Here is a 10,281-nt window from a genome sequence, read left to right on the forward strand (position 1 = left end):
TACTATATAATTTCTATAATAATGGTCCTTTACAGCAAGCAGAACTATAATTTTTCATTAACACTGTAAATGGTCTAATGCATATTCCATTGTGAATTGCAGTGTTCTATAATGCATATTACATTTTGAATTTCAGTTCTATAGACATGAATTATATTTATATGTAGTTGCAAATGTCTTGTCCTGGTCTTTACATCACAGTTGAAAATGAGGGTGGCTCTAGCACTAATTACATCACAAAATCTGGGGATCAGAACACAGACAGTTCCTTTCATAAATCCATGATAAGATGCACAGAAAACCTTCTATCCTTATTCTAACATAATTGAAAACCTTGTATCCCCATAACCATACTCCAATGTACTAAAATGGTAGCTTGAAATACATATGTGTTGATGCTACTGCTGATAGTCTGAAAGAAAGAAGCCAAAAGAATCTCGGTACAGTCATTCAACGGATTTAGAAAAAGCAAAAACAAATCTGCTCTCCAGGTCAATTTAAAATCCATGCCCAGTAGTCTATCCAAACAAAAATGGCTGATCCAATCCAAACCAGAAAGCCTGCAATGTTTTCTCTTCTTAAGCAACGCAAAAGGATGAGCAGGGAACACAGATATCAAGATCGTTTGCAATCCGGGAATTGTACTTTAAAAACAAAAAAGCTGAAACCTCCTCTGAGACTTGAATGTTGAAAGCTCTGCAAGTTTGTTCCCCCAATTCTGTTTTCTGATTTTTGTGGGTGATTGATTATCGGCAATAAGCTGATTCAAAGGAGTCTCCAAATATCAGAGGCTTTTTGGGAATGTTTGTCTGAGTATTGTTCAAGCTCCTGACTGAGTATAGTTCAAGCTCCTGACTGAGTATTCCTTGTCTATGAGGGATGGAGCTCCTCCTCCAACGGCATGTCATCGCTTGAGCACCAGGGAGAGGACACACCAAGGTCAGTGCTGCAGCAGTCCTGGGCATCCATGTCGGCAGGCTTCCACTGCTCAACGAGTGGAGAGAGCACATTGACGACGTAGCCCATGTCAGGGCGCTGCGAGGGCTTCTCGGAGGTGCAGTGCCCAGATAGCTCCGCCACTGTGCAGATGTTTTGGAAAGTATCGTCAGTCATGTCAAGGACCGGGTCAACAGCGTTGCGGAAACCCTCACGGCTCATGAGCACACGCCGGAACCATGTGACCAAGTGCATGCTCTCCTCTGGTTGGGTTTCATCCAGAGCCTTGCGTCCGGTTATCAGCTCCATCAACACCGCACCAAAGCTGAACACATCCACCTTGGTTGTCACCCGGCCCGTCCCTGCACCAAAACAACAATGGCAGAACTGTTATTCATTAGTTTGAATAAGATATTTTGAAAAAAACTTAAAGAATGGAGGGAAAAAATCTATGAATTTCGGTGGATAAATGGCATAATGCCACGCCACGACACTAAATTTTAACCATGGTGCTAGGCGGAAGGAAATAGCAAAAAGCCGATTTGTCATGAAAGAATTGAACTGAAAATTAAAAACAAGTTGATTAGTAAAATGGGTAGCTGAGTCTGCTGGCCACCGTGGCCTGACCGAGAACTTTCCCTCGGTTGAGTGTCACTTACAACAGACCACAGGGAAAGCTGATTCTATAACGGATTTAGTATGGAAAGAGATTGTCCCGTGCTAAGATGGATCCCTGCTAGGGGATTACAATACCAGACAAAATTTGACTTGAGGCCATTGATCGAATGGATTCAAATTCTTCAAGCTACATTAGCTAATTATAAGACCAAATCCCCTTTGTTTATTAATTTGTTACTACGTTTTAGTGACTATGCATCAAATTCTCTAATTATTTTGAATTATATCCGCTTAACATAAAATACTCTTAAATCTGCGGGATGGAACGGCCCTTTAACACACATTGATATTAAATTTGGTCCTTTTTTTTCTCTTCTTTTACAATAAGTATTAAATTTCGAGAGATGCTAGTATTATATATATATATATGTGGGGGTTAAGATGACTAATAAATAAGTCAATTTATACTATTATGATAATATTCGAAATGAAAATGGAATAGAAATAGAAACTAAACTAGAAATACGAGGGCTAAAAAGTTTAGGGAGTTAGTAATGTAAATATCTCATTTTTTGACATAGATATAAATGATGATTAATGTATTAATCTAAGTCCCGTGACAAAAGGATAAAGAACACATTATAACGTTATGTATATAATTATGATTCATCATTTATACAAGTTTACAATTTTTTTGGAGTAGCATGATCCGCATTATCCACAGTATTGTGTTTATTTTGTCGACGATTCAAACTCCAAAGAGGGTCCATCATCAGGACTAAGATAGAATATGAATGATAGTTCCTTGAGAGAAGAATCTTTGACCATAGTATAAATAAACAAACCTAGATCTTGATTTATAAAGAAGCCGACCCTTATATGAGTTCTTTTTAATTTTTATTTTTATTATTATAATAATTCTGGTTAATTATTTTAATTTAGATTATTTTTGCTTTAATTATTCCAATTGATTTCCTTAACTGATTAATTGTAAGTTTATTTATATAATGTGATGAAATTTTATTATTTTTAGTTTTTTTTTTTTATTTGTTGGGTCAAAAGGTAATTTTTCCAAATGAATTGCATTTCTTCATTAAAGTTGCTCATGGTTATATACAATCAAAGAGAGACTCTTGAGTTTCACCACCCAATGTCTCTTCATTTTCTTATTCGCCATTATTTATTATTTACATTATCTACAAATGTTCACCCAATCCCAATAATTAAATGTCAACAACTAACACTTACTACTACATTAATAACAAATATAATAAATTAACATTTCACAAATACAAATTAATATGATTCGTGATTATTTTTATTTATTTATTTAAATTAAGATTGGAATTGAATAATAATTTTACGGGGTAATAGTGTTATAACATGAACCCTGCTATTAGAAGGTAAATATTAAATTTTCGTTTTGCAATACCACCGTTTAGAACAAATCAAAATATTAAGGACCACAGGGAAGATTCAAAAAAGGAGAGGAGGAAAGTGTTGCAAGTAATAATTGATGGGTGGAACTACGGTTTAATATACAAAAACATTTTGGTTATGTCTCTTGAATGAAAGGCTGCAATTGCAAAACATGAAAGTTAATTCATTTAAAAATTGACTTTCTTAATTTGCAATTGCCACTTATCCACGTTAACTTACGAAACATTCGAGTTATATTAAAGTGGCTGAAGCAGGTAGTGGCAACTCTCTTTGCTCCCCACCATTCATTCAAATTTAATAGAGTAATGAATTCAATTTAACTTATTTTCGAGTTGAAAACGAAATTGTAGTTTGCTAGGTGCGAATGACAAGGAACAGACTCTTTCCTCTAATTATGAATTACAGTGATCAGGTCAGTTATTTTACAGTTGCACATTCTAATGATTATTGGTTATGGCACTTTCGATTTGGACACTTGCACTTTTCTGGTTTAAGATTGTTGCAGCAGAAACAGATGGTCAGAGGATTACCTCTCATCAAAGAAGCTGCTAATACTTGTGAGTGTTGCATCTTGGGAAAGCAACACCGTGAGAGTTTTCCAAAGGGAGTTGCATACCAAGCAAAGCAGCCTTTTGAGCTAGTGCATACAGACTTGTGTTGACCTATAAGAACACAGTCAATTGGTGGAAGTAGTTACTTCCTCACTTTCATTAACGACTATAGCAGAAAGACTTGGGTTTACTTCTTAAAGTAGAAGTCTGAAACTTTTGCAAGGTTTAAATAATTCAAAGCCTTAGTAGAGAACCAAAGTGATCGATAGATCAAGGTATTGAGGTCAGATCATGGTGGAGAATATGATTCAAAAACATTCCATGATTACTGCAAACAACGTGGAATCAGAAGATAGTTTACAACCAGATACACACCGCAGCGTAATGGTGTAGCAGAGAGAAAGAACAAAACCATTATGAATATGGCAAGAAGCATGTTGAAAGGAAGAAACGTCTAATGAGTATTGGGCAGAATCAATTGCATGTGTTATTTATGTGATCAACAGGTCTCCTACAAAGAGTGTGATGAACAGAGTACCAGAACAAGCATAGTCAGGTATATCTTGCAGCGTATCTCATATCAGAGTGTTTGGATGTGTAGCTTATGCACATGTGCCTAAGGAGCGAACAAGCAAATTGGATGATAAAAGTGAAAAATGTATATTTACTAGTTATAGTGAGCAGTCAAAAGCTTACAAATTGTATAACCCTGTCACAAAGAATACCATAATTAGCAGAGATGTTGTGTTCAAAGAGCAAGAGTCATGGAATGGAACTGTAGACAAAACATTTGATGCAAAAGTGCCACTGATGGAAGAAGATGATGTAGCAGAAAAGGAGCAGCAAGAATCACAGGTGAAGACACCAAACAGAGACACACCAACAAGGACTCCAAGATTTTCAGAGCAGCATGGATCTTCAAGCAGATCAATAGATCAAGATTCTCCCAACAATCAATCAGGTGATGAATCAAGCAATGGTAAGAGAAAGATGAGAAGTTTGAAATATATTTATGATGATTTGGATGTTAGTTCAAATTTTGCATTGTTGTCATTCCAACCTTCTTCGTTTGAAGAAGCAATCAGAGATGAAAATTGGGTGCAAGCCATGGATGAAGAAATTGAAGCTATTGAAAAGAATGATACATGGGATTTGGTTTATTTACCAAAGGACAAAAATCTCATTGGTGTAAAGTGGGTGTACAAGACAAAGTTGAATGAGAAAGGTGAAATTGACAGATTTAAAGCTAGACTTGTAGCAAAAGGATTCTTGCAACAACTGAGAATAGATTTTGGAGAAACGTTTGCTCCGATAGCCAGATTGGATATTGTAAGAGCAGTTCTAGCCACAACAACTCAGAACAAGTGGAAAGTATATCAGATGGATGTGAAATCAGCCTTCTTGAATGGAATTCTAGAAGAAGAAATTTATGTGCAACAACCTCCAGGATATGAAGTTGAAGGTAACGAAGAGAAAGTTTACAGGTTGAAGAAAGCGCTCTATGGACTAAAGCAAGCACCTAGAGATTGGTATAGTAGAATTGACAGCTACATGATCAAGAATGGATTTTGTAGAAGTAACATTGAACTTACCTTGTACACAAAGGTAAATGAGCATGGAAAGGTTTTGATTGTTTGTTTATGAGCAGCCATGATGAAAGAATTTGAAATGACAGATCTTGGTCTAATGAAATATTTTCTTGGCATAGAAGTTGAGCAATCTGAAAAAAAATGAATTTTTATTTGTCAAAATAAATATGCCAAAGATTTGTTGAAAAGATTCAGGATGGAAAATTGCAAACCTGTCCCTACACCAGTTGCAATAGGTACAAAGTTAAGCAAGGATGATGAAGGATCAGATGTCAATCCAACTCTATTCAAAATATTGGTTGGCAGTCTCATGTATTTCACAACTACAAGACCAGATATCATGCAAAGAGTGAGTTTGATTTCCAGATTTATGGAGACTCCAAAAGACACACATTGGAGTGCAAGAAAAATAATTCTGAGATACATAGCAAGAACTAGAGATTGTGGCATAATGTATGCAAGCATAGAAAAGAAGGATTTGATTAGATACACAGATAGTGATTTTGCAGGAAGTTTGGATGACAGGAAGAGCACTTCTAGTTTTTTGTTCCATCTTGGTTCAGGTGTGATTTCATGGGCATCTAAAAAGTAGCCCATTGTGACACTTTTCTCAACAGAAGCAGAATATGTAGCAGCAACATCGCAACATGTCAAGCAGTATGGTTAAGAAGAATATTTGAAGGAATCAAGAAGAAACAACAAGGATCAAAAATAATATATTGTGACAACACCTCAGCAATTGCACTATCCAATAATAGTGTGTTTCATCAAAAGAGAAAGCATATTGATACTAGATATCACTTTATTAGAGAATTTGTGAGCAATGAAGAAGTTCACTTGACACCTTGTAAATCTAGTGATCAATTGGCTGATATATTTACTAATTTATTAGCAAAAGATTTGTTTGAGTTTCATAGAAGAAACTTAGGTGTTGTAAGCCTAGTTAAGATAGAGACCAACAAACATGTTTGAGTTTTCATGAGTGATGTTTTAGTTTAGCGGTCATAATTAAGGGGAGTGTTAAAATAAGTTAATTACTCCCACATGAGAAGTTGGCTAAAATTAGAGAGTCAGTTAACTAAGTGTTGAGTCAAGTGGAGTTAAGTGATAGACAACTTTTAGTGTGTGGTTGTAGGTCAAGATATTTGAGGGAGTCACTAGTAGAAAAGGTTTAAATACCCTTCACCGAGTTCATTGTAATCATCAAGTTTTTGTGTGATCAATAGAAGAACCGCAGCTAGTGTGTTTTGTGTGTGAATTTGTGTTTTGTCTCCTCTGCCTTTCCAAGAGTAGATCTGCAGTTAAGATGGATCTAAGGTGATTTATATAATTGTTAAATTTTCAAAAATATGTTGAAAAGCACAATTATATCTAAATTCTATAAATAACTCCATTTAAAATTTTGGCTTGTTGTATGTCTTAAAATTGTTTTTGTTTGGTTAGGAGTTCATTTAACTTGGATGTAACGATATAATGAAAAAGGTTAATGGTCCAAGACCGAGAGGCATCTCAGAAAAGTGAATCATAAAGAAATAAGTTAACAAGGCATCTAAGAGGAGTGAAAATCTACCCCATTGCATACCACCAGTGGGTAAATTCCAAATGATATAGTTTTCCTTGTTAAACAATGATAACTCAACTTACATTATCAAATTATCAAGCTTTTTTATATGGTATAATAGTGTTATAAATTCTAAATCAATCTTATGACACAAAACAACATATTTATATAATTGATTTTATTTTCTTGATCACAAACCAATAACTATAAACAAATCATCCTATAATTTTTATTAAAAACAATATGAATTCAAACTAAATTTTAAATAATTAAATAATCCAATTATTTAATTATATAAAGAAAAATTTAATACATATCTGAAATAGTGAAATTGAAATTAATAAAATGAACTTACTCAAAATTTAAAAAGTATATATATATATATATATATATTAAAAAAATTATTTTGGAAGGTTAACGAAAAAGGTTCATTGTGACTTGATTTAAGGATATATATTATAGTAAATTGATGAGAATTTAAAAGAAAATTAAATAAACAATTTCAAATATAAAAAAATAATATCTAAAAAAAATATTATTATTTTAAATATAAAAAAATGAATATTTAAAAAAATATATTATTACTTTTACATAATAATATGTATATATCATTTTTTAAATTATATATAATTGCTATTTTTAATAAAAATTGTATAAGATTATGTATGATTAGGTTTAAAGTATGTTTTAAAATGGTTTTTATTTGATTTGCGTTCATCAAACATACCAACAAAAGTGAGGGTCCCAAACCCAGAAACGCCCGTGAATAGTTCCGTGTAACATAATTTCCTCTCCATAATACTTAGAACTAACGCTGATTGATTATTTTATTATATTAAGTTTTTCCACCAATTGATAATTTTATTATACTAAGTTTTTCGGACAAGAAGGCATTAATTGATTAAACGAACTGGAGTGACTGCATGCTTACCTGCGTATTCAGGGGGCAGGTAGCCAAACGTGCCGGCGAGCCTGGTTTCTACAGACAACTTTCCATCGGGGACCCGCCTGACCAATCCGAAATCGGAGACCTTGGCCCGCATGTCGTCGTCCAGGAGGATATTGGAGGTCTTCAGATCTCTGTGAATGAAACTCGTCTGTGCAAGGCTATGCAGGTACTCAACCCCACGGGCCACATCGAGGGCAACGGTAAGCCTCTGTTTCCATTCCAGTGGCCTCAGCCCGGCATCCGCCCATTCAAACAGATGCAGGCTCAGCGGGCCGTGGGCCATATATTCGTACACCACAACTTTTTCCCCACCGTCGATACAATAACCGAGGAAACCCACGAGGTGCCGGTGTCGAACCTTGGTAAGCACGACGATCTCTGCCTGGAACTCCCTCAACCCCATGCTATTCATCTTCGCGGCCTTCATCCGCTTCGCGGCAATTTTGGTGCCATCGTGCAGTTCCCCTCCGTATACCACCCCGAATCCGCCTCGCCCCAATATGTTCTCGTCGCTGAAATTGTCGGTTGCCTCCCTGAGCACCTCGATCGATATGACCATGTTGCCGAGTGGCTCGACAACATGACGGTCGCTCGTGCCACCGTTGCTCATGTTAGAAACCATCAAAGATATCGACAGTCTGATCGAGATTTTCGATTGATCCTGGTAGGACGACGCCGGTACGCCGCGGCGGTGAGGATTAGTCGCCACGGTTGTCGGGCTTTGCACGCGGGTCGACCTCTGACGCTTCCTCGACGCATAGCAATAGCACAACTCCCCAACGAGTTCCAGAGCCACAACGCCGATAACAATTCCCGCTATCCAGGTTTTGCTCCCTGAACCGCCTCCACCTCCGCCGCCGCCGGCATTGCTGCCGCTTGACGGCCTGTTGTTGCTACCTGAAGAGCCTGTTGAGGCCCCGGGTGGAGATGACCCGGTTGAAGGGGATTTCCCGATCTGTGGATTGCCACCTGTGAGAACAGACATGCTGGGGGCGAACTTGGGGATTGCACCCGACAGCTGATTGTTTGTTACATCCAGCTTCTTTAAATTCGGCAGCTGGGTAAGGTCGGATGGAATCGAACCCATGAGGCTCTTTCTGCTGAGTCTGATCTGCGTGAGCGAGGTAAGGCTCGACAACATCGGAGGTATGGTGCCGACGAAATGCTGGTCTGCGATATTGAGCGTGCTTACATTGCCCCCGATGCAAGTCACATGGAGCCACTGGGCACACAGATCGTTGCCCGTCCAGGCTTTGGCGATTGCATACGGGTACCCGAGGCCCTCCGCAAAGGCCAACAGGGCATTTACTCTGGAATCGCAGGGGGTCCCAGGAACGGACGTGCAGAAATTGTTGCCAGTTGTGTCGGGCTGGGGTTTGGTTTTGAAATTTTGGTAAGGCCCTTGTAGCTCATTGTTTCTCAGGCTGATGTTTAATGAGGTGAAGGAAAGCAGCGACTCAGGCACTGGTCCAGTAAGCATGTTGTCTCGGCGCTGCAAGTCGAACAGACTCGCCGACTTGAAGTCGGGTACTGGTCCAGTGAAGGCATTCACATCTAACCAGACCTGCGTGAGTTGACTCATGGCGCCAACGGTCGCAATGGATCCGCCGAGTAGATTGCCGTTCTGGTAATTCAGCCACATTACCTGCAAACTCGACGACTTAAACGATGTTGGGATCGACCCATTCAGATAATTGTAAGCCAACTATAGCGTCAGCAACCATTTCATTGTCCCATTGCCCAAAAACTCGGGTAGCTCGCCACGAATACTGGCGTTGTTGGCACTAAACGACGTGAGAGCGACGGCGTTCGCAAGCCCTGCCGGGATCGACCACGCCGCCAGCAGAATATTATCGTCGATCACGAACGTTTGTAGATTCGTGAGCCCATCGAAGAAATCTGCCGGTATGGAATCAAACGCGTTGCTGCCCAGAAACACCGATTGCAAATTCGACAATCCGCTGAAACTGGGCAACGGCCCTGACAACAAAGTCCTCTGCATGCTAATCGAATTCAGGGCGCTCAGCTTGTTGAAATCCGCAGGCAGTGTCCCTTCCAAACTCATCCCCTGAATGTTGATCCACGTCACTTTTGTTTCCGAGCAGGAAACCCCCGTCCACCCACTGCACGGATCGTTGCCCGTCCAGGTGCTATCGACCTTCACAATCTTCGCCATTTCAGCCATCACCTGAGCATCCGTCGAATCCGTGGCGGCATCGACCGCGCAAAAAAGGCAAAAACAAACCCACAGGCACCACCATAGCCAGTCCGCGTTCATCTCTCCCGAGTTAAAAGCCAAGAGTCACACACACTGCAATCGTATTCAGGGCCCCTCGATTTTTATGGGCAGATTCAGTCTCGGCCATCTATCCAACTATATTGCCTTCAAAAATCTAGACGTAAGACACAGATTGTCAAGTCCACCCTCGAGAAACGCGTACACACAGACAATATAAGTAGGCGTGGAATTTGACGGGTTGCAGCGCGCAGGGTAGGAATTTCAAATATCAAACACCTAATAAATTTATGGTAAGTGCAACTTTAATACCCCTTTATATCATTTGGAAAAAAAATAGGCAAATCACTGTAACGACAATTTTCTGAATTCCATCCCTACTATGGAAATTTCCATCGTGT

General features: G+C 38.7%; 1 pseudogene across 1 annotated transcript; it reads right to left on the reverse strand.

Annotated features, from left to right (window-relative positions):
* Positions 1-566: 566 nt before the first annotated feature.
* LOC149224742 (receptor protein kinase TMK1-like) lies at positions 567-10,047 on the reverse strand (annotated as a pseudogene). The gene is made up of 2 exons (XR_016249537.1): positions 7,627-10,047; positions 567-1,298 (listed from the first exon to the last, which is right to left on the reverse strand). The product of XR_016249537.1 is annotated as a receptor protein kinase TMK1-like (transcript).
* Between the last annotated feature and the right edge of the window lie 234 nt (positions 10,048-10,281).

The sequence above is a fragment of the Pinus tabuliformis genome, chromosome Q (assembly GCF_031772625.1).
Source record: "Pinus tabuliformis cultivar Carrire ecotype Pingquan chromosome Q, CPIR1, whole genome shotgun sequence".
Classification (NCBI taxonomy): domain Eukaryota; kingdom Viridiplantae; phylum Streptophyta; class Pinopsida; order Pinales; family Pinaceae; genus Pinus; species Pinus tabuliformis.